At 36.7% G+C, this 26,571-nt stretch overlaps 1 protein-coding gene across 4 annotated transcripts in view; it reads right to left on the bottom strand.

Annotated features, from left to right (window-relative positions):
* sox5 (SRY-box transcription factor 5) overlaps nucleotides 1–26,571 on the bottom strand; it is a 206,863-nt gene that overhangs the window by 150,798 nt on the left and 29,494 nt on the right. The gene's annotated exons all lie outside the window — the stretch shown is intronic.

The raw sequence follows: 26,571 nt of genomic DNA on the forward strand, positions 1-26,571 counted from the left end.
CCAATAATACTCCCTGATCACTTCAGTCTAATCTTAACACATTTCTTTGTGATCCTGTGAAGTAATGCAGGCTGTTATTGAAGGACAGGGGAAGCATACGATATGAAAGATGCATGATATGACCCCTTGAAGTCATTCAAAGCGAATACTGTTTTCCGTTCGAGCTGTAGCTCGACAGAAAACACTATGGATTAGGCTCTTTGTGCGTAACAGCATGTTGTTGTGTGCATCTCTCTCTTAAGTGTGACATTGTGTGTGTGTAATAAGAGCTCTGTTAATTAAGTGGCTGTAGCGCTGTGCTCCTGGCTGCGAATGGATCAAACACGGGCGCTGGCCAGCGGGCTCCCCACTGCCACAGATGAAATGCACTGCAGACTTTAAAGACTTCCTGTCATTAGCCTAGACCCCGTCCACTGACTCGCTCCCTCGTTCATAGCCCAGACCTCCTCCGTTCCGCCACAACAATGAGCACTGTCATAGCTCTGAAGAAAGAAAAAAAAACCCTGCAGTAACAAAAGAGCTGGCCTTTTACCACACACAGAGAGGGAGAGAGAGCAAGAACAAAAGTGAATGGTTTAATTAATATCCAAATGCTCTGGCTCCACCTGGGTTGCATTAGCGGACCCTGGGCTTTTCATACACACACACTTAGCAGCCACCTGACTGGACGTCTGCATGGTAAGTGTGTGTGAAGGATGGCTGAGGATCAAAGCGCATATTATTCTGCTCCACGTCTCGTTCTCCAGCTGAAACACTCACGGCCAATAATAACAGAGGTCCGGTGTCCTTGTGCTTGTTACCCAGTGACAATGAGACCAACCCCAGGCCAAGCTAGTCAATTATTTACCAACTCCTCATGCTAGAACACTTTAAAGCTCTGATATTGAAAACATTCCTCCCATTCCCGTTTTAATGTGATTTAATGTCCCTGTTACATGGACACTGATCCACGTTTTGTAAGTCGTGCACAGTATCCGTCACTGTCAATTCAGGTCTTCATCAAACCGACCGCCACGGTTCTGTTTCTCAACCTTACGCTTCATGTTAGCACTGCAATGATGTGTGTCCACGCTTGACTGATCTTGTGCAGAGGCGACGAGGCTTTGAAAACAAAAGATGCTACGAAACAAGACAATTGGCAGTGCTATTCTTGACAGCCGTAAGAATGCTAATTAATCTGATTAGAATGAGTTGATTAAATCCATGATGGGGCTTCATATTGCCAGGCACTCTGGTCTTGGCATGCGCTGGAAGAGAGATCGACCCAGACGAGACCCAAACTGACGTTCGGCGGGCAAAGTGGGGCTTTGAGCCTTGCTCTCTCATTTGATAGCTACTTGAAAAAGATGCTTTGTTGTCTACTGATGTTATTTTGTTTTAATGCCTTCTCGTAAACTCAATCGCCTTCCATTCCTGTTACATATCTTGCAGTGCCCGTCATAAACACGCTCATTTGTCCGCAGTCCACACCGAGAAGCTCATGTACATAAAAGGCATGCTAGAAGCAAGCAGACCACCTACTGGAGATAATCAACGCTGCTTTCCACAGCACCCTCTCGGTCTGCTCTCGAGAGCCTGAGCCGCCCAGCGACCCAAATAGGAGCCACAGACCATCCATCAGCAGGGCCTACAGTATTGAAGACTCGCATATGCCACACATCAATCAATGTGTGTGTGTGTGTCCTCCGACAGTCACACATGGATGGAAGACACTTTTACATGCATAAATACTTGCACACCAACTAAAGGTCTGAGCAGGTCTCAGTCTGACACCTTGAGTATAACTGGAAAATGTTAAGATCAAGCTGCCCCAAAATCCCTCACAAAATCTTTTATTTCCTCCCTGAGAAAGTAGACCTGGATTCTTAAACACACACTCAAAAATGTAAGTGTGAATTATGTTAATTAATTAAAAATGTCACTGTTATAATAAAGACAGTCAATTAATTAAAAATGTTAATCAAATAAATCAGGTAATGCTGATTATTTAAACACAAATATCAATATTAGCTTTACAAGAAAAGCCATTAAATGAAGTTAATGCAAAAACGTTATTGAATAGACAAAAAGAGATTGAATATTTAAAGAAAAAAGATCCACAGCTCTAATAATGTCACAGCCCTAATTAAACCATAAAATATTGTAAGTGATATATTAAATAATAAAATAAAAATTAACAACCTGAAAGTGAATGCAACCTCGTAGTTAAAGATGGATAATTTGATGCAAACTCTGTCTAAATTAACCATTTTTGGGTCATACTAAATTAATCATAATAACATATTTAAATTGACGGCCCTAATTAAAACACATTTTTAAAATTATTTTTCAACAAGCCCCAAAGCAATGCAATTCTACCTTAATCCAACACTTGAGCCATAATAAAACAATCAAACAAAATGAACCTGTTAACTTGACATGAGGTATATGTATGTGCAAACCAAATAAAGAAACCTTGGCCTATCACTCTTGCTCTACAAAGCTAAAATGTTCTGGTCTGTCCTCCTGTCTTTTTCCTTCAGTCTGTTTTAGATTGTTCACTTGTCCTCCAAATCGATGCATATTACTGCTCTCCTATAGTGAGTGCATTATGACACACTGTGGCTGGTCCACAGTCTCTGACAATTCAGCTCTCTCTCTCACACTGAGCAGCAGGAAGAGCTTTCATTAAAACCTTGCCAACTACTCTAAGTACACACAGTGCGCCGCTGTTATTCCGGGCATATCTGCCCTGCTTGCAGGGAGCCGCAACCAGAAAGGTCAAGAACAAAAGGAGACGGGACAATCTCCAGAGAATAGTTAAATAAAGACAATATAAAGAGAAAGAGAGAGCGCAAGATAGATAAAAATGATTGTGTACCCAAATGAGTGGGCATCTCAGGGTCTTCCATTGTGGCTGACAATAGATGCATCATATATACATTTGCTCCTCATGCGGCCTGTTGTGTGAAGTCCATGTCCTTGGTTGAGGAGTGTCCATTGTGATACTGTAATGGGGCTCAGCTGGCAACACTGATAATATGCTTACAATCAGCACGTCCGTCAACATAAGATGGCCTGTTTAGAGCATTCACACCTCTGAGAAATGCAAGGGTGGCTCTGCGTAAAGCTGTGAAAAGAACTCAATTACAGGTAGGAGCAAAAGCCAAGTCCAGTCTACATTCACTAGCTCGCTGAGCTCATTGTTTTTTCAAAATACCCAACCGCATCTGAAGTATACAAATCAATTAAGACTGGAATTCAGCATGTGAGAGAATGTTTTTAGCTGAAACAGAAAAGACCTTGTCTGTGGTGACTGCGTTTAGTCAGATTTAATCATAAAGCTGGGGTAGAACAAAACCATAACCCTGCCATGATCTTCCTCACTGGAGCTCCATGGGAGTTAGAACAATTCGGTACAGATGATGGAGGATGGGCTCACACACATCCTGTTTAAGGCTAATTCTATAGCTACTTCAGCAGGTCCGGTCGAACAACAGCTTTTTAAGAAACTGAACGAATAGAGAGTGAGAGGGAATAATGACCAGTTTCCTGATTTCAAAACTGAACAAATGGAATTTTCACCCTTGAAATAATAATATATAATATTTCACCACAGTGTCACTTACACATTTGGGATGGAAATAGTATTAATGGAAATGTATTTGATCATTTTCTTGAATAAAATATCTGACTTCTTGTTAAGGTAAATTTCATTACTAAAACCGGATATGTCCTAAATACACACAATCATTTATTTTTATATTTTTTATATAAGGTATATATTAAATTATTATAATTTACAACTAATTTTAAGTGACTTTATTAATTTTAGATTGCAAAATATTAAAGTCTAGAAACAAGGCAATAACAAAAGATAAAGGCATGGTTAAAAGGTTTAATGCAATCTTCATCTAACAAAGAATATGCTGAAGGGATGTTTTAATGAAATATATTTGTAATGTAAAAATCAACCCTTATTACATAAGGGCATGTGTCCATGGGTCCACGTTTCACGCAGTTCACACTCTATCCTGGGCTAACGTTTTAATGCTTAAGAACTTATATAAAATATTAAAATATTAGCTATCACTTCAGTTAATATATTTGCTGTCACTGTTTGACATTTTCCAGTCAAATACTGAAACTAAACCCAGCGTGAACATTTTTTCTGCAGTAAAAACCACATCAATATTTAATGAGGTAAGCACAAAGGCAATTTATGATTGGTTATCGTAAATGTGGCTAATAAGCTCACTGCATTGGAAAGTTACAAATGTAACATTGCATAACCCAAGGTTAAAATCTGTCTTTTAACGCACAGTGTGAAAAGCTTTAATATGCATAAATGTATAAAAAAAGAAAGCCATGACCTAATGCATCTGTCAACACAATGTCTAAGATGAAAATATTTTAGCAGAAGATTGAAGGCAAAAATAAAGATTCTTCTGTTTTCCAGGATGGCGTGATGATGAACAAAAACAAAACAGACTCTGAGTATGAAAGACTTGTAATTAAAAAAGTGTCCATATGTAGAACAGCAGTGATTATCTTGTTTGTCTGCTTGTAGTTTCAAGAACAAGACCAGACAAGCAGTTTAGAAGTCAATCTCCGGGGCTTGTTTGAATTGAGAAGGAAAAACAGTGATTTTAGAGACAGAGATTTAGAAATTGTTGACCTGGTTAACACTGGGAAGGGTATTAAAACTGAGATGATTGAAATTGGGTTTAGCTGATGTCAAGATACATGTGAATATCAGAAATACAAGTGTTTCAGACAGCAAGTTCTCTTTCTGAGCTTGAGCTTATATAATGTGGACCAAAAAAGTAGTTAGACACATGAGCCACACACAATGTCTAAATGCAAAAAAAATAAAAAAATATATATATATTGGGGTCATTGTATGTTCATGCAATACTTACTCTGTGTATGCATGCACTGAAAACCATCGTCTGCACCCCCATGCAAGCGTCTAAATCACTTTACTTTTACCTCGTGCAACACCCTATTTTCAGCACTTTTCCACTTTAAGGTGGACAGCTGTTTTTCTTCTTTACCATTAGCAACAGTCAACAGTAAATGGTTGCCTTCTAAAGCCCCTGATTTCATAGTCTTTGTGTGTCTGCGGCCTCATGCCATGAAAATAAACCCCTTTCTCTTTGCTCCGTATAACATGACATATTCCCTCTGCTTCCTACCCCGAGAAACACTTTGCTGCATATTTTCAACCTGTCACAGTAACGCACGTCTGTGACACAAATGACGAAAATTATAATCTTTCAGTTAAATGTAGCCAACCATCAAAAGACACTTTACATACACAACAGGCTTATAACTGTTGTTTGCATTTGAATTATTACTATGTTGAATACTACATAGTCTCTTCAAGTAAATAAAATGCCATTTAATTAAATCTGAATTAAAAAGTGTCTATTGAATGAAAGTCCTAAATTTAATAGCAAGCTACTACCACACAGTCTTCCAACTTCTTGTGCAATATTTGTTTTTACGTTGTCAGTTTAAAAAACAAATGTATTATATTAAAATTAACTTAAAAATCAAGTTTTGAATAATAATAATAAGGCTGCTCCTGTTTGACCTGATGGCTCTAGACAGAACTTGGGTATCATTTTGTACACTGTATGTCAAATGAGTGGTTGAGTCCTAGATGTTAATGCACAGTGCAACATTTAGGCCATACATACATTACAATCATCCGGGTTTAAATCACGCTCAAATATTTACACTGAAGCTCGTAGGTGACTATGGTAAGGAGCATGACATTTCCCAACCAGGCGCCGAGTGGAGCCAATCACAACACACACTGGCCCAGCTAACCAATCACAGCACATCTCCTGTACAGGACCTATTCGAGCCTTTCATGCCAGACTGGGGAGAGAGATGTTGTAATAATGTAAAATATGTAAAAAAATAATGTGTTTTTTAAACAACCTAGTGTAAGAGCCTGTTCTAATAAACCCACAAAACATCAAGAAAAAGCATAATAGGACCCCTTTAAATAATCTTAGTATTAATTTCAAAATATTATTTCTTCTTTTACAATCATGATTTTGAAGCGAAATACTGTATGACCTGCAATGGGTTACGGTGATTTATATTTACTTTTTCCATTAAAGGGGGCATAACACACACAGTTTCACCCAATCTCATGTTAATCTCAAGTACCTATAGAGTAGTACTGCATCCTTCATATCTCTAAAAAGTCTTTAGTTTTATCATATTTATAAAAGAAAATACAGCTTCACGATTCTTTCTGGAAAAAGCTGAGCTCCTGAAGGCACACTGTGGGCGGAGCTAAAGATTGACGAGCACTTGAGTGCCGAATGCCAGCAGCAAATCCAGCATCGAACTGGGCCTTGTTTATAAAATGTTTGTCAACAAACATATTTGTGAAACTCTGTTGCTGCCCCGGAAAAACAAACTGTATCCACTGTTAACATAACGCTGGGTTCTTTAGGAAGCTGAACAAAGTTATCTTTCCCTTACAACCAAAAACACAACTTTGGAGACTTTCTGAGCAGGTCCCATGCAGCGCTGCGTCTGTGGGCGCGTTTTTCCGGGAGAAATTACCATACAAGGAGTTACACCCTCGTCTATCTCATAAAGAGGCACGATCAAAGAAAACTCTCTGAAACTTGCACAAACCCGGAAGTAAGATTTTTGCCATATAAATACTCCATTATACGTCCAAATTGTTTTTAGAAACTTTGTCCATGCTTAGCTTGAGAATCCAACTCTTTAACGATGTAAACAACTCTGAATGCATGAAACAGCATTGTACCACCCCTTCAATATGAAAAAAAATTTGAAAGGAGTAAAAAATAAATCCCACCCACAAGTAGTAAGTTCTTCCTCAAATTCAGCACACTGGATGAACGCACAGGAATCTGGATGCATGCTGATGACATCTGGTCAATGTGTGGCTGTAAATCGCTGTCAGCGTAAACAGACCATTATGGGTTTGCACCAAAGCTGCCTCTCATCCAGACTCAAGTTTGAAAAGTTCGTGCTTAGGTCTTATCTGCATGCAACAGATGGTTTAGTCTGTTTGATCTACCTTAAAACCACCTGTAAAACGAGTGATAAGGTGTGTTGGGGGAAAAGAGAAAACGTCTTGGTCTTACTGAGCACAAGGGCACCTTTCCTTTACCAAGACTTAGGTAAAAGCAAAGCATGCTGAATTCTTTGGTCAAGAAAACATTAAGCTTTAGCACAAACTACTAAATTGCAAAAAAAAAAGGCATCCTATCTCTCTCTCCATCTGCCTCTCCCTCACTTCTTCCCTCGTTCTCCTTCACTCCATCAGATTCTCTTCTCTTCTTTCACTCTCTCTCACTTTCGTCTTCATAACAGGACATTTGCTCTCACTTACAGGCGGCAGTGCACTTCCTCTCAAGGGCAAGAGAGGTGTGAGGAAAGAAGTGCTCAGAATGAGAGATAGAGAGAAGCATAGAGCATGCTGTTAGCACCCTGTGTCATGGTTTGCCTCCCTTTAGGCTTAATTTAGACTTCACACACACACACGCATATTGATATTAGCAGTGCATAGAAAAAAGACACTTTCATACTGCTCAAGGTCTCGAGTGAGACAACGCACAGGTACAACTCCACCGATGACAACATGACTTCCTCCTGTCTGAGTGACGGAGGGGCATATGGGCAGATATTGCACAGATGTCACACAGACGTTGCGTGGACGTTGCTGAATGAGTTCCCTTGTCATGGTGTTGTTATACAGCGTGATAACAGCATGACAGTTCGCACACTCACTGTGTTTATTAATGAGGCCCTCTTGAACAGGCCCTTATGACCTGCTGACACACAGACGTACAGTCTCCAGAAATCAGCATGAGGAAATAGTCAAACTTATTTGAATGATGGGTAACTTTCAAATATGGCTGTTTGTGGGAGGATGTGTCCTCAAACCACCTTTTTTTTACTATGGAAATATACTAATAATTACACAGGAAGAAACTTTTTTCAATCAGGATGAAACGGCATTTGGAACACATTTCACCTGCACACCACTCTGAAAAAAAACTATGATTTACAATTTTCAGTCAGAAATAGGGTAAAAGTTCACAAATAATTAAAAAGGTACACATTAAATTAAACTTGAAAGACTAAAATGTAGAATTATTATTGTAGTATTACAATATACAGATTTTTTTAAATTATTATTATTATTATGCTACAATTTTTTTTTCTGTGCTGTTTTTGCTAGTAAAAAAGAATACCCTTTTTTGAATTTATTATTATTATTTTTGAGGAAATTTCAGTGGTATATCATTAAAATCTGCTTTAGAAACAAAATATAGCCTAGAATTTAAGTGAATAAATAGAAAAGAATTACTTTCAAATCTAAACAACACCACTTAAAATAACTTTTTTTAAATAACATTTAATTTTTTTTTCAGTGTATTCATAAAAAAAAACGTAGGGCAGAACCTGATTTTATCCATTAGGGACTGATCAGTTTATGAAAGCCAGGCGCTTCTTCCAGAAACATCATGAGCTTTTGAACAGGCTTTTTAAACAGGATCAATAATTTTAACATTAATAAGGCACTAAAAAATAGGTTATTTAACTATTTTTCAGAGACAACATTAACTATAATAGTGACTTATATAATGCTAAAACAGCTGAATTTGCCAATCGGTTAACTTTATTTTACCTCAGACATCAAAAGAGAATTATTTTAGAATTATAACTGTGTAATAACTACAAATTATTACTATGTAATAACTGCATGGTTGTAGAATGACTTTATTGGAGTGTCAAATTATAAAGTAATGAAGTGTTATAAAAAAGTTCCTTTTGATCCTCTGAAAATCAATTTTTGCATTTTCTAAGCTGAAAAGTGAATGTAGAAAGACATTAAAAACAGATATAAACACTACACTCATCAAGCAAATATATAAATGAAAAGATCAGAAGTTGAGGATTTTATGGACGAGTCTCAGTTCTCAGGAAATGTGCTGAGAAGCGGCATCTTTCCTCAAATTTTGTATACTATAAAGCCCAAAGCCACATTTAGAGATGGCTTTCATTACATAAAAACGCACTCAGAAAATGTGGCCCTCACGAACACATTTATTTCCAGTCACAACCCACTGTGACGATACAACATCAAGGAGCGCGTGTGTCCTCTTCAGCTGCGTGTCAGTGCACAACTGGTTCAAGTGTGCAGGGTAATAGAGGGATGATCTGTATGATAAACACAGTTTGTAGGTGCTCAAATGCTTTGTACACATCTACGCACGCGAACACACACAAAGGCATCAGGAAGGAGTCAAATAACTCCCTCGATCAGATTCTCTCATCATATTCTGTGATTCTCTCCTCTCTAAAGAGGCCTTCAAATAGGCCCATCACAACTCCATAAGCATCTAGCTCCCTGTCATCACAAACACAATCAAACACACACACTTCTCCGCTAAAATATCCTCATTCATAGTTTAGTCCACTCCTCTACACATATGCACACCAGGGGAAAAGAGCACATAACGGCCAGAGTGGCCCTGGCTCACTCAGATTGGCTGCTCCTTTTACCGATTAAAGCAATAAATAATTTGGAAATAATAAATAATAAATGCAATAAAAGAGTCAATTTTCAATTTATCATTAAATAAACATGTAAATAAATCTCTTCTCAAGTTAAATCAATAGAATTTTGAATATATATATATATATATATATATATATATATATATATATATATATATTTTTTTTTTTTTTTTTTTTTTAATCAAGTTATGATATTTATTTATATATGCCACAATGAGAAGTTATTTTTTATATTAAGTTACAATATTCATTCATGCAACAATGCAATATGGGAAACAGTCCTGCCTCCAGCATCACAGTATATATTAAGTTAACTTTGTGTGTGTGTGTGTGTGTGTTTGTATATATATATATATATATATATACAGTACAGACCAAAAGTTTGGACACACCTTCTCATTCAAAGAGTTTTCTTTATTTTCATGACTATGAAAATTGTAGATTCACACTGAAGGTATCAAAACTATGAATTAACACATATGGAATTATATATGAAATTATACACATAACAAATTATATATATATATATATATATATATATATATATATATATATATATATATATATATATATATATATATATATATATATATATATATACACATGCACACACACTCACAAACAGTGGGTAAAATAAGTATTGAACATGTCACCATTTTTCTCAATAAATATATATTTTAAAGTTGCTGTTGAAATTATATTTTCACCAGATGCTTGTAATAATCCTAGAAATCCATACATACAAGTAAAACATTAACAAAATGATTAATAAAAAAATTTAAGTTCTGTGTAATTAACCCTCTCAAGGCAGGTGTTGCTGATTTGCAACAGTTAAAAACTAAAAACCTTATTACTCCAGATACATATTTTATGTATCTGGAGTACTAAAAACTTTACTAAAGGTTACTAAAGTTACTAAGTTACTAAAACTTAATTTGAGCCTGAGAGGGTTAAGTGGAATGACACAGGGGAAAAGGTATTGGAACACTTGAAGAAAGGAAGGTGCAAAAAAACATGGACAACCAAGACACCAGCTGAAATCTATCAGTAATTAGAAAGCAATCCTGCCCCAAGTCAGTGGAAATTCATAATAGCTGGTTCAGAAACAACTGATGGCCTATAAAAAGGTGTCTCATTACCAATGTGTCAAACAAGAAATATTTAATGATGGGTAAAAGCAAAGAGCTCTCTCAAGACCTTAGCAACCTTATTGTTGCAAAACATACTGATGGCATGGCATTGGTTACAGAAGGATTTCTGTACTCCTCAATGTTCCAGTGAGCACTGTAGAGGCCAAAGTCTGGAAGTGGAAAAACATTATTTCACCATAAAACCGGCCACGACCAGGTGCTCCTCACAAGATTTCTGACAGAGGAGTAAAAATAATTATCAGAAGAGTTGCCTAAGAGCCAAGGACCACTTACAGCTTCAGAAAGATCTGGATTTAGCAGGTAAAATTGTTTCAAAGAAAATAATAAGTAATGAACTCAACCGCAGTGGCATGCTCACCATGCAAGACTCCAATGCTGAAGAAAAAGCATGTTGAATCTCGTTTAAAGTTTGCTGCACAACATTTAGACAAGCCTGTGAAACACTGGGAGAATATAGTCTGGTCAGATAAGACCAAAATTAAACTCTTTGGATTCCATAATACACACCATGTTTTGAGGTCAAATGGCACTGCACACCACCCCAAAAACATCAAGGTATGGCAGTGGCAAAATTCATATAATTGAAGGAAGAAAGAATGGAAAAATGTACAGAGAAATTCTTGATATAAGCCTGCTGCCATCTATCAGGATGATGAAGATGAAACAAGAGTGGACATTTCAGCAAGACATTGATCCCAAACACAACCAAGGAAACTCTCAGTTGGATTATAGAAAGGCCCAGCCAATCACCTGACTTGAATCCAATAGAGAATCTATGGAAAGATCTACAGATCAGAGTTCATAGAAGAGGCCCACAGAACCTTCAAGATTTGAAGACTGTTTTTGGGGAAGAATGGGATAAAATCACACCTAAGCAATGCATGCGTCTAGTTTCTTCATACAGGCTTCTTGAAGCTGGAATTACCAACAAAGACTTTTGGACAAAGAATTAAATACATTTAAGTAAGCGTGTTCAATACTTTTTTACTCTGGGTCATTCTATTTTATTACACAGAATTTAATTTCTGAACTTAATTGTTTTGTTTTCTTTGTATGGATTACTTGGGTTGTTAAAAAAATTTCATGTCAACAGCACTTTTAGAAATACATTTACTGAGAAACGTAACGTGATGTGTTCAATACTTATTCTACCCACTGTGTGTGTGTGTGTGTGTGTGTGTATATATTTATATATATATATATATATATATATATATATATATATATATATATATATATATTAGTGCTGTCAACGTTAACGCATGCGATTAATTTTTGTCTGGTTTAACGTGTCAAAATATTTAACGCAATTAACGCAGCATCGGTATTTTCTGCCATCCGTTGGCTAGCTTTACATTATATGATCACGCTCTTATTCATTTAAATGCTTTTAAACATTTCAAGCGCGGCAAGACAAAAGAGAATGCGCTGTCTGTGAATGCCCTTATGTGACACATACACACGTACACACACACACACACACACACACACACACACACACACACACACAATGCATAGACAGGGCGCCAGAATCCAGTTCTCTTAAGCGCTTGAACTAACAATAAACATCCCAAAGTGCCAGTTTTGTCGATTATCCTCATAAGAGCAATCTTAAATGATTTATATAAAGTCTAAAATGAACAAAAAGAGTTGTGAGAGAATGAGGCGAGATCCATAGACAGTATATAAACGGTGAGATCCGCGTGTCTGTCTGCTCTTAAAGGGACAGCAGCCAATAAAGCTTCCTGTAAGTAAAGTTAAAGAACAAAGGGAACAGAGAAAATGACTCGCTGCTCTTGACTAAATAACTTTTGTAGCTTTAATAAGGATTAACTATTTAATTTATAGTTTATGCAGTGCAGACTGCATATAACTTTGATAACTTTATTAAATTTCTGTATATTTCCTAACTGTTAAGACAGGAAGGGCAGGAGTAAACATGACATTTATTATGTTAGCATTGTTTTAAGTTTACTTAAATTAAAAACTGTTATATTTTTGAAGCCTAATAATAAATGTAAAAAATAAAATAAAAATCAGTAGCTGTATTAATATCAGTAATACTGGCCTTCATTCATAAAAAGATGCCATTTAAACAAGTATTTAAAATATACTATCTTTATGTTGTTTCTACATTAATTTGATTAACTGTGAAATTATTACATTAAAAAATATATTAAAAACGTACAAAAACATTTCTTTTTTTATTGCGATTAATTGCGATTAATCACAGAAAAAATGTGTGTTTAATCTAGTTAAAGTTTTTAATCGATTGACCACACTAATATATATATATATATATATATATATATATATATATATATATATATATATATATATATATATATATATATAAACAGCATTTTTTCAGTGTATTCATCCAGGAAAAATTAGGGCAGTTATAGGAACTGATTGGATAATAAAAGTGGGTGCTCTTACTTTCCTGCAGAAAACCAGTCAGACTAGATTACCATTGTAACCTGCTCACTAGGTCTTGGAACAGCGCTATTGTTTCATAAAAGCAAAGGAAAATGAGTACACCTCACAATATTCTTGATAAATTTAGAGCATAGACACAGAACAGAAGTCTACCCTATTTCAACAAGATCCACCCACTTCATTCCTGGCCTCGCTAGTGATGCACACAAAGTCTATGCTCATACAGGAGCTTGTGTTGTTGGCCAGGTTGCTGGACAATATGCATTCCCTATCCTCAGTGTGTGTGTGTGTGTGTGTGTTCACTAGTGAGCAGATCTAGTGGGGGCCGAGCAGGGGGGCGGAGTCAGGACGACCATCAAAAGGTCCATCCACAGTGGAGCTCATTATAGCTTGTACAATTCTCACTCAATCTTACATGGGCCAAATCATTCCTGAAAACCTCCGTTACCATACTGTCTCTCTCTCTCTCTCACACACACACACACACACACACAAACACACACACTTTTAAAAAAGACATGTCAGAAGTAAACAAAGCCTGAGCCTGAGCACTAATTAAATAGATGAGCTGTATTAACATAACCTGAATGCCCTGGCCAATTCCACCCCCCTGTATTCCATCCCAACACACACTCACAAACACACACACACACCCTTAAATTTTTATTTTTTTGTTATGATCCGACCAGCAAGAGCCAATTGTTGGCCGGTGTAATTACCATTAGACCACGGCGGCTGGCTCTTTGATATGGTAATGAAGCTACAGCCCCCCCTTCAACTGCCGCCTACCCCCCGACATACACTCTCCTCTTGTCTGACAATCTACCGAACATGAATTTCAAACAGCCTCCTCAGCACCTGACAAACGCAGCTGAGCTCCCCCGATGACCCACAATGCACTAGGGCACGGGACGCCACCGAAGTGAGGTGAGCGGGGGACAGCGCAGGCGGGTGACACGGATGACGTTTTTAGAACGAGGAGGAGGGGGATGAAGACATGTTCAAATGACAGGTTTGCAGCTTCTGGATTGGATAGGTCATGTTGGAGCGAGAGATAAGGGTCAAAACTATGCTGTCAAATCCAGGATGTCTTCCCACCCCAGCTGATGGCGGTATTTTCAGCTAAATTGCATGTCACTTAACATAAATTTTGGGTCACTGTGATCTTGCGTTTGACGGGAAAGAAGGGTTGAATGTGTGTATTCTATAAACATCCTATGAATGCATCAGCCCCGGTGATGTCACTGACATGAAATGACTGGCAGTTAATTAGGCAAGTCAAGGCAAGTTTATTTATATAGCACATTTCGTACACAATGGTAATTCAAAGTGCTTTACATAAAAGAAAGTAAAATAATAATGAAGACAAATAATAAGAATAAAAGAAGCAATTTTAAAACTTTTAAAATTATTTAAAAAATTTACTTATTTAAAATGAATTTAAAACAGTTAGAAAATGATTTTACATAAAATAAAATAAAAAAACAGGGAAAATATAGTGCAATTAACAAATCATATAATTATAAATGTGATATTTATTCTCTGAGACCATTGTACGCAAAAATAAATACCCAAAGGTTCAGGAATCCATTAAATTATTAAAAACAATAGAATAAAATAAAATATATAACAGCATAGTTCTTACCCAGTTCTTACTATTCATTAACTATCAACAACTAACTATTTTGCCTCAATAAACTCCCAATTTCTGCTTATTAACAGTAAGTACACTTCTAAATGTTGGGGTTGGTAATTTTTGTTTATTTTTTTATGCTATTTAAAAAAATAAAAAGCTTATGTTAACCAACTTTTTCATCAAAAATACTGTAAAACAAAAATATTCAGAAGTATTACGATAATTGAAAACAATAGTTTCCTATTTTCATTTATTTTTAAGTAATTTTTTTCCTGTAATGGGAAATTGGTATATAAGTTCATATTATTATCAATTCTGAAAACAGGTTTCGCTACTTTTTTGTCCAAATGGAGATCTTTTCTAACAATGTTAAAGTTATTACTGTCACTTTTGCTCAACTTAATCCATCCTTGCTGAATAAAAGTATACATTAATTTAAAAAAATACATATTTATATTACTAATCCCAAACTTTTGAACATTAGTGTATATAGATATGAATAAAAAAGGCAGGTACAGTTTAAATATACTGTATAACGTCCCTAAAACGTCCATTCTAGAGGTGTTCTAAGTAGTTTCTCGGACATAATGTGATGTGATTATGTGTTGTAGGTGGTCACTTGGTAACACTTTACATCAGGGAACACATTCTTAATAATTAACTATGACTTTTGCCTCAATAAACTCCTAATTTGCTGTTTATTAATACAACCCGAATTCCGGAAAAGTTGGGACGTTTTTTAAATTTTAATAAAATGAAAACTAAAGGAATTTCAAATCACATGAGCCAATATTTTATTCACAATAGAACATAGATAACGTAGCAAATGTTTAAACTGAGAAATTTTACACTTTTATCCACTTAATTAGCTCATTTAAAATTTAATGCCTGCTACAGGTCTCAAAAAAGTTGGCACGGGGGCAACAAATGGCTAAAAAAGCAAGCAGTTTTGAAAAGATTCAGCTGGGAGAACATCTAGTGATTAATTCAGTTAATTGATATCAGGTCTGTAACATGATTAGCTATAAAAGCTTTGTCTTAGAGAAGCAGAGTCTCTCAGAAGTAAAGATGGGCAGAGGCTCTCCAATCTGTGAAAGACTGTGTAAAAAAATTGTGGAAAACTTTAAAAACAATGTTCCTCAACGACAAATTGCAAAGGCTTTGCAAATCTCATCATCTACAGTGCATAACATCATCAAAAGATTCAGAGAAACTGAAGAAATCTCTGTGCGTAAGGGACAAGGCCGGAGACCTTTATTGGATGCCCGTGGTCTTCGGGCTCTCAGACGACACTGCATCACTCATCGGCATGATTGTGTCAATGACATTACTAAATGGGCCCAGGAATACTTTCAGAAACCACTGTCGGTAAACACAATCCACCGTGCCATCAGCAGATGCCAACTAAAGCTCTATCATGCAAAAAGGAAGCCATATGTGAACATGGTCCAGAAGCGCCGTCGTGTCCTGTGGGCCAAGGCTCATTTAAAATGGACTATTTCAAAGTGGAATAGTGTTTTATGGTCAGACGAGTCCAAATTTGACATTCTTGTTGGAAATCACGGACGCCGTGTCCTCCGGGCTAAAGAGGAGGGAGACCTTCCAGCATGTTATCAGCGTTCAGTTCAAAAGCCAGCATCTCTGATGGTATGGGGGTGCATAAGTGCATACGGTATGGGCAGCTTGCATGTTTTGGAAGGCTCTGTGAATGCTGAAAGGTATATAAAGGTTTTAGAGCAACATATGCTTCCCTCCAAACAACGTCTATTTCAGGGAAGGCCTTGTTTATTTCAGCAGGACAATGCAAAACCACATACTGCAGCTATAACAACAGCATGGCTTCGTCGTAGAAGAGTCCGGGTGCTAACCTGGCCTGCCTGCAGTCCAGATCTTTCACCTATAGAGAACATTTGGCGCATCATTAAACGAAAAATACGTCAAAGACGACCACGAACTCTTCAGCAGCTGGAAATCTATATAAGTCAAGAATGGGACCAAATTCCAACAGCAAAACTCCAGCAACTCATAGCCTCAATGCCCAGACGTCTTCAAAATGTTTTGAAAAGAAAAGGAGATGCTACACCATGGTAAACATGCCCCGTCCCAACTATTTTGAGACCTGTAGCAGAAATCAAAATTGAAATGAGCTCATTTTGTGCATAAAATTGTAAACTTTCTCAGTTTAAACATTTGCTATGTTATCTATGTTCTATTGTGAATAAAATATTGGCTCATGTGATTTGAAAGTCTTTTAGTTTTCATTTTATTAAAATTTAAAAAACGTCCCAACTTTTCCGGAATTCGGGTTGTAGTTGGTAAGATAGTTGTTAAGTTAAGGTTTGGGGTATTAAAGGATCTAAAATATGGTCATGCAAAGTAAGGCATTAATAAATGCTTTATCAGTAAATAAATTGTTTGTACTCCTCCAGATAAAATTGTAAGTCTAAGTTTAGAAGCTTCTTAAGCCACATGATTTAAGGTGTCTTTTATGTGTTAATAGCTATGTTGGTAGCACTTTATTTTACAGTCCTGTTCCTCATGTACATACTATGTACTTATTATAGTAATTACAATAACTATGTAATAACTATGTACTAACCCTGAACCTACCCCTAAACCTAACCCTACCCCATGTAGTTACCTTGTATTACCAGAACTTTCTTAGATAAATACACTGTAAGTACACTATAAGTACATGTAAGTACACGTACTGTAAAATAAAGTGCAACCGCTATGTTTTTATCTCCCAGTTTTAATGCGCATTTTGAAGTATCGAATCAGAAACAAGTGACAGAAACACCCAATTTCGGATAAAAATTCACACAAAGTTTTTACACTTACATGGGAAACAGCATCTGAAATGTTATGCTCATTCTGAAATGCCTAAGCAAAGTCTGTCATCAAAGTGTTTCTGTATAATAGCCTCCCAGAATCGTTTTATACAACTGCGTTCTCAAACAGCAGGCATCCACCTCCGAAAGCAATGTTCCGCATTTATTTTGTTTAATATAAGTAATTTGTATGAAAATGATTATATTCAGTGGCTCTTTGACTCGTTGAATGGAAACGCTGCTTATTTGCAAATGTTTTATGCGATATTCCAATTTTGCACATACATTTAATTTGCAACTTTGGATAGAAACCCGGCTATTGTGCACCAAAGTTTCCTACTTAAAGGTTTGAGCAAAAGTGATATTTGCTTAGCAAGAACCGCTTAATATGACAGAATAATAAACTTTTTAGCTGTCGTTGCACAAAACAAACAGCCATGCAGGAACGAAAGGCTAGCCCATACTCACAGATATACAAACAAACAGACACACACACAAACAAACACACACGGCAAAGGGAGGCAGGGCAGATCAGAGGGGAGTCCAGATGGACGGAGAGAGCCTCAGTGTCCCCACACCCTCACGTGTCATATGTTGTCCCATCTGTACCATCACGGCACGGCCCCCCAACCCCAGGGACGCGCACACGCACACACTCGCATATACACACACATGCATTCCATATCGCTCACCCTATGTCTCCTGGGTATGACACAAACAAACTTCCCACACCCATTGTGTTCACATGTGACGATCCGAGCCGCCGATGCAGAACGTTTGTATGTCTCTCTAGAGTGTGTGTGGATGGTTTGCACTGGCTGTTAGAGACCTTTAGAGAGGATATCACCTCTGCCCTTCACTTCCAGCTCTCGGCTTATTTAACACTCCGTTGGTGCTCTCCACGCCACAGCGCTCTATTAAATATGCTCTTTGATACGGGAACACACTCTGTAAATGTACGGAGCACTACTTCGAGGTTAATTCCATTTCAGCTATTCAATTGTTGATGAGAGCTCTCAATATGTTCAGTTTCAGAGCTCGAAAGCGAAAGTGAAGAGAGTCATCGACCAACACTACTAAAACAACTAAATTAAAAACAAATGCTTCTAGTTACAAAACACCCATGTAATTATAAATTATATGCTCAAGAGGAAGAGACCTAGATGGTGTTTTCTTTTCTTTTTTAGGTGTACTGCACTATTACTTGTGCTGTTAGGTTTAAGGCTAGTGCACTAGAGTCTTTCTCTTTTGGGGAAACAGTAAAAAATACTGATAATTTTTTTGAACCCATCATAAACTACAAACTTGTGTCCACTGAAATGCTGTCTACAATAAGAATTTCCCATCCCATAATGCACCTATAAATGACTATAATGTTGTATATACTGTGATAAACTAACACCTATTGGCTATTTAAGAAACAAGCAAATCAAGGATGCAGCCCTCGATCAGTCCCACTCAAACATTCAATAGGAATATGTCAAACAAAAGCAATTTATACAAAGAGCTTCTCAAAATTTGGGGACTGAATATTTTTTTATTTTATTTTTTCCTGAAAAGTACTTTTATCAGCAAAAAGATTAATTAAATCGCTCAAAAATGACAATAAAAAGGTGACAATAAAAGATTCTATTTCTATTAGTTTAAAGAAAAGTTTTAAGCAGCACAACTGTTTTTAACACTGATAATGATAACAAATGTTTCTTGATCACCAAATCAATATAAAGAATGAATTATATAAAATCAAGTTACACTGAAGACTGGAGTAATGGCTGCTGAAAATTTAGCTTGACCATCACAGGAATAATCTACATTTTAAAATATATTATCATTTTAAATGACTGCAAAAGATGTGCATAAAAGCCTTCTTTTTATCAATTTCAGAAACTGACCCCAAATGTTTGAAATTTAGTATATAATACTCAAGATCTCCATGAGAAAGTACAAATAGTAGATGCTACTTCTTGTTTGGCTCTATGAACTCAAACTCATTTCCTATTAGACTGAGGTTCAACTACAGTCCATGGCTTCAGAAACCTATGATGTTTCTGCAGTTTCTGCAATATAAACAGATACAAATCCAACTTTTCACCATTGAAGCCTTGACTAGACGCTATTAAAGATTTAATTGCACAGTTATAATCTGCGTTTCTGAAAAATGCCTGGCGCCAACCTGAGTTCTGGTTGCTTTGCAGAGAACACAAGACCAGCGAGATGAAAGGGAAACAGATTCCGGGGGAGAATTCCAGGAGGCACTCAGGAGTTTACTTTAAATGATCAGCAAGCATGTAACAATACCTCCCACTAATGGAGGTGTTTTGTTGGTTTTAATCCACCTAATTGGCAGAGGTTCAGCATTACCGGCGAAAAGCAGAGAATAATGCTAGTACCTGTTCCCCTCCTCTCCTTCTGTTCATCTCAAGGAGAAGGAAACCCAAAGGACCAGGCATTACTTTAACCCACAGGAAGAGAGAAATCCCAAAGGGGGCAAGAGAATGAGAGCGAGAGAGGTTTTCTCTCACCTGAGATGAATAGAGCAGGTGATGTTTATGTATGATTCTCATTATTTAAAGCTCTTGCATTGATGAAGGAGATCACATGGTCTGCCTGACATGCAGTAGGAAGCGCCTGAAGACCAATCGATCTATGGATTGAGGCTGGTTCCTGGAAATTGCTCTTAAAGGAACAGATCACCCAAAAATGAATATTCTATTGTGCCACTCCAAGCCTGAATGGCTTTCTTTGTTCTATGAAACATAAAATAAGATATTCTGAAGAGTGTGCACTCTGCTCTTTTCCATACATGCACAATAAATGGGAACGGATGTTTTTATGCTTAAAAAAAGATGCTTTTAAGATTAAAACTTATGCATAACGCATAAAATATTCACAAGGATGCATTAAAATGATCAAAAGTGAGCACAATGCATGTTACAAAAATGCTGATCTTCTGAACTTTCATGCAATTATATATATATATATATATATATATATATATATATATATTGTTGGTTTGCACAAAAATATTAAGCAGTTGTTTTAAATACTGATATTAATAAGACATATTTCTTAAGCAGCAAAACAGCATATTAAAATGATTTCTAAAGAACCATTTGACTGAAGTTTGGAGTAATGGCTACTAATATTCATGGCCATCACAGGAATAAATTATTAAAATAATATATTTCAAATCAGAAAACAGTTTTAAATTGTAAGATTTCACATTATTAACATTTTAACTGTATATTCGATCAAATAAATGCAGCTTTTTTTAAAAAACATATAAATAAATAATAAAATAAAAATCTTACAGACCCAAACTTTTGAACCGTAAGGAAACTGTACTCTATTATAATACGGTTTTGTGCGAGTCGCACAAAACATTGGATGAGCACTAAAAACTTTCATGCCACATTAAATGTTGCTACTTTATTCATAGCCGTTGCTGTGTAAATAAAAAGAGGCTTGTTATCGCTGTATGACTGAGCATTGATTTAGTGTGTTCAGATACTAGATCGCTGGAGAGCTCAGGTCATTGAAAAATCTCTCGCTTGGACTATTCCTCCATTTCTCCAGAGGCCTCTCTCGTCCTCTTCTGCCCTATTCGAACACTTGGTGAACTGAAGCAATTACAAGCCCTGACGGCAAGCCCACATCATATGGAATTGGATTGTATGTAGACGAGCTTTGGGTTGTTTATATGGAAATGCGATTGCTGTGTTGATTAGGGAGCTCCGTCCCTGCCTACGCCCTTCATCGAGGCACCTCGCAGGGGACGCCGCAACCTACAAGACACACAAACGCATCGATGTAATTCACTCAAGAGCCTCATTTTTCATAATGAGTGTGTCTTTATGTGGCCTCTGCTGTTTTCACACACTGTGAGCAGTAATGACTGCGTATACATTCACAAGCGTGTTTGCCGCAATTAGCCCGACGGCCGCTCGGGTGAGAGAGTTCAGGTACTGAAGAGAGCCAGAGTGGGGCAGGTCTACTGGGAGGGGGACACAGGGAATACGGTGGCACTGGCCATATTGAGAGAGATGCTCAGGAGGGAATTTGGAAGAGGAGTGTGGGACAATCTGTCTGCCTGATGACAGATGATGTGATTCACTCAATATTGTACTCGGAGAGAAGGATTTTTTTTTTTTTTGATAAGGCTTAGGGTTGAACCGACTAGTCGATTATTTCTGTGTTGACTAGATGATCACATGACTTCGGTGGTGCTTCAGAGGGATGAAAAACATAACTGCATAAAGTAATAATAATTAATATTTGTTATGTATTATGAACAAATATGAATTAACAATAAGCAATAGCATATTTATTTAGCAGTAATTAATAGTAGAAAATTATTGTACCTTATTGTAATGTGTTGCCACATGAAAAGTCCTTTCCACAAAGTGCACCCTAGTGGATGTGAAATAAGATTTGCATATAACTTGCAACTACCAGATACAATATAATTGAACATGAACTTGAAAGGGTGATTCTAAAAGCCATCTGAGTACATTTACTGTGCTCACACACAGTTTAGCTTAGGGGAAAAAAATCGATATAGTAAAACATCATGAAATATTACCCCAGAAGTTATAATATTTCCAAAGCAAGAATCATTATATTTATTTCGATATTAATTGTAATATTTCTCACATTTATATTTTTGGTACTAAGGGACCACTATTCTCTAAAAGTCTCTGAAAAAGGGCAACATGCTGTGACATTAATTCAACACACAATTATTTCTATTTAATCAAAGAGTGAGCTAAGAATAAAACAGTGTAAAACACTGATGCAGTGCAGATTTATGAGAAATAAAGAGCCAAAAGACTGCAATATATTAGGTTTTTGAATTACAATGGATGGAAATGAAAGTCTCTTGGCTCACTGAACTCAAAAAAAAAAAAAAAAAAAAAAAAGAAATTCCAACAGTAAACCTTGTAATATTGTGAAATATTATTATAATTTAAAATAACGGTTTTCTTTTTTTTAAATGTAATTTATTCCTGTGACGAGAAAAGCTGAATTATCAGCAGCCGTGTCACATGATCCTTTAGAAATCATTCTAATATGCTGATTTGCTACACCAGAATTATTTCTTATCATTATCACGAAAACTGTGATACATTTTCCAGGGTTTTTTAATAAATAGAATGTTTTTGGGTTTTTTTAGCATCATAAATGTCTTTATTGTAATTTATGATCGATTTCATTCATTTTTGATGAACAAAATGATTATTATTATTTTTTTTTTTACATCTTGACCCCCAAAGTTTTAAACTACTGCATAGACAAAAATAAACGCAATATAATATTATTATGAACTAAATATCAACATAATATCATATCACTATATGGTCCCTATTGATTACCACTGAATCACCCTGAAAGAAATCAAATATTGTCCCAAAGGCTGACAGACAATAAAGTGAGTAGGACCAAACCATCTTTAGACATTACATGAAAACTTCTGCATGAATCTTGCAATATATATGCAAGCTTTTGTGCTCAGCCTCCACTGATTTTGTATTTTAAGTGATCACTTAGTAGTGATCAGGCAAATCCTGATTTTCTTTTTGGAGAAGGCCAAGGCCTGTGAAAAATCCCCAGCTCTGTTCCTCATGTGCTTTTTACAATGCCAAGCACAACTGGCTTCCAATTCTCTGTGTGTATTTACACTGGTGACTACGGAAGAGTAAACAGGCGCTTTGTTAGAGAGTACTAGTGACCTGACGTGTGTTGTACACACACCAACACAGAGCTGTACTTTTCAGCTCAAACATGGGCTCAGCCGTGTCCTCTATCATGCCTGTATCTGTTTACAGAGGAAGACAAGTGTCCCCGCAGCAATCGGCTTGTGGAGAAACAGGAATCCCAGTGTTTGGAGTGCATGCAGGTGTCTAAGAGTAAAGGGGACACATGCATACACAAATGGACGCATCGGATCCGTTCTTTTGCTTTACACATAAACACACACATGCTTTTAGCTGTAGCTGTGTTTTCCAATAAAGGAAATTTGCATCATGAGTGGAGGTCAAAGAGGTCATAACATTTAAAACAACTTTACAGCTCTACAACTTCCCTCTGCACTACATGATTTCCTGTCTGTGTGGGCTAACCGCAGGCGGAACTTCCTTTAGATGTGTACTGAGAGAGGAAGACAGGTCAGAGGTCACACAAGCATACTTGTCCAATGCCCCACACACAGCTTGCGATCCAAATGATTGAACACGTTAGTACAACAATATTTCACTGTTTGTACTGCACAAAGGAAGCTACAGTCACAGAAACATAAACCTTTATGAAAAGGCTGATGACCTTTCAGTCCAGCCAGGATGTTGTTCAACACATAAATGAGTCACCTAAATACACCTAATACAAGTTCAAAGTGATGGGAGATCTTTTTTAAATAGAGATGGGATTATGAGATTTATATTTTCTTTAGAAATACTGTAACCTTACAGAAACTTCCAGAACAGAAACAGTCTTCCTTAAAAATAAATACACTTTTAAAGAGGCTAAGCTGCAAAAGCACTTTGTTCTGAAATGCTTGGATTTCTGACATCAGAAATGCAAAATATAAACATATGGCAGCCAAAGTTTACATTTCACTCATGGCCAGTCATGGTGAATTATTAAAAAGGAAGTACAATTAATACTTAACATTACTAATACTTCCTAACAACAATAAGAACTAAAGAAAAGATATCATAAAGATATGAGAACCTTGTCTCCAAACCTTGAGCTGTTTCACGATGTGTGTAGCACCTACAACTCTGCATATCATTCTGCCGGATCTCAATATACAATACAAAAACAAACATACAAAACTACTGTAACACTTTACTGTAAAACTTAATGTAGGAAAAAAATACATTAGTATTTCCTTTCAGGAAAGGAAAAACCGATGATGTGTTAATTGCGTTAATTTATGAAATAATAATACATAATGTAATTATTTTCACATAAAATCTAAAAATAAAATAAATTCACTAGTGCTGTCAAAATTAGCATGTTAACGCAGGCGATACATTTTTTAATTTTAACGCGAAAAAATATTTAATGTTATTAACGCAGGCTACGGTTGGCCTCCCCACTCACAACTGGTGCTTCTGTCTCTTTTTTTCGTGACAAGAACCATCGTTTATTTAAATGCAGAATGTCTTTATGACCACATCTAACGTGAGATTTTTCAGATGCACGCTCCATCTTCACTTCAGTGTCAAGCGCAAGTCTGACGAGTTTTAGAAGCCTGTAACATTTCATATCAAATCACAAAAGAAACTACGAGCATGCAATGTCGTAGTAGTTATGTTGTCAGTTAAGTCATGAAGTTACCAAAAAGGCAATTAAAGCTACCCTAAAACTGTGCATGTACCTATTTGTTACATGAGTCACATTTAAGAACATGTCTTGGGAATGCGGTGGTTTTCCAAATTGTCCTGGAGCAGCCCTCCCTCATCTAACACACCAGATTCAACTCATTAGAGACTTTAAGAACTGAATGGGGTCAGAACAGGTTTGTCAGATCGTCATGTTTATCATCTGACAGCAAACAAAAAAACCCCTGATAAACAGGTGTGATGTCTGGTAATCAATGATCAAAAAAAAAAAAAAAAAAAGAGGAAATCAATAACTTTTGTAGCTTTAAGTATTCATCTATACTCATCTATTTTTTTTTAAGTCTGATTAATCAGTTAATATTTTTAATCAATTGACAGCACTAAAACTAACACCTGCAGCCAGTCAGTTCTGCAAAGCACTCATTCAGCCATTTATATAGTATTAAAGGCATAGCCGCAAAAAATATGCCATTTAATTCTAAAGGTCAGAAAGGTGAAAGATAGAAAATGGTCTTGTAAAACTATAACAAAAATTATCAAGTCAAGTCAAGTCTGCTTTATTGTCAATTATGACTGTTTTCAACCTTTTCAAACATTATAAGCAGACCACAGGGAAATAAAAATAATAAAATGATAATATAATTTATGATATGACCCCTTTAAAAGCACACAACATTCTTGCCACTATCTGAGCCTCAAGCTTGGCTATCTTTTCTGGACAGTGTCAACAGCAAACCCATATGTCATTTAATATGAAGGTCTGTGAAGCATGCACTTGAGTGTATTTGACAGGAAAGTAGAAAAAAAAAAACAATCTGATTTTAGGAGTGTGGCTGTTTCCAGTTGACTGCATCGGCAGCTGAGTAGCTCTGCAGTGACCCGTGTGTGTGTTTATTTGTGTGTGTGTGTGTGGACAGGGTGCAGACTGCCTTCAGAGAAATGGTCATGGGGCAACTCTCAGCTGCCCTGTATTGTTGCTGCAAACACACAAAGCACACAGCCTGGCCCTCCAGCTGGCCCCGTGCCCCCTCCCTGTGGCCCTGTCCTCTCTCTCGATCTCATTCTTTCTGTCTTTCTGCTTCTCTTGCTCTGCGTTTGTTCTGATAACTGTGACCCTGCTCTCTGTATCATCACTTCACTTCCTCCCACTAAAAAAATGCCAACCAGCTTGCTCCTTTCTTTTTGGGAACATACACATTAGTGAAGTTTTGAAAGTGAAAATCCTGAAAATCATTCCCAAAATTTAGATACGTGACAGAGAAACTAGAAAAAACACATTTAGCCTGATTGGTATTAGCTATTTTCACATTCCATTAACAAATAGCAGTCAACATTAGCAGTAGCATATACTGTACATGACCTTTTGCTCTCTCTCCCAATGGTGAAGGTCCGATCTGGCCACTTAGTTTTATGGCTGATTGGCTGATGGCTGTTCTGCCGGACTGGGATGGGGCACTTCATTGGCTGACTGTTATAGTGTAGCCATGGAAACTACTAGCCCATGATAACCATGATTAGAGGTGTCATGATGAAACAATACGGCACAGAGTGATAATGTGTCTTTGATGAGCACATCGCAGCCATTGTGAAGCAGTAATTGATTT

This window comes from Carassius carassius, chromosome 26 (assembly GCF_963082965.1).
Source record: "Carassius carassius chromosome 26, fCarCar2.1, whole genome shotgun sequence".
Lineage (NCBI taxonomy): Eukaryota > Metazoa > Chordata > Actinopteri > Cypriniformes > Cyprinidae > Carassius > Carassius carassius.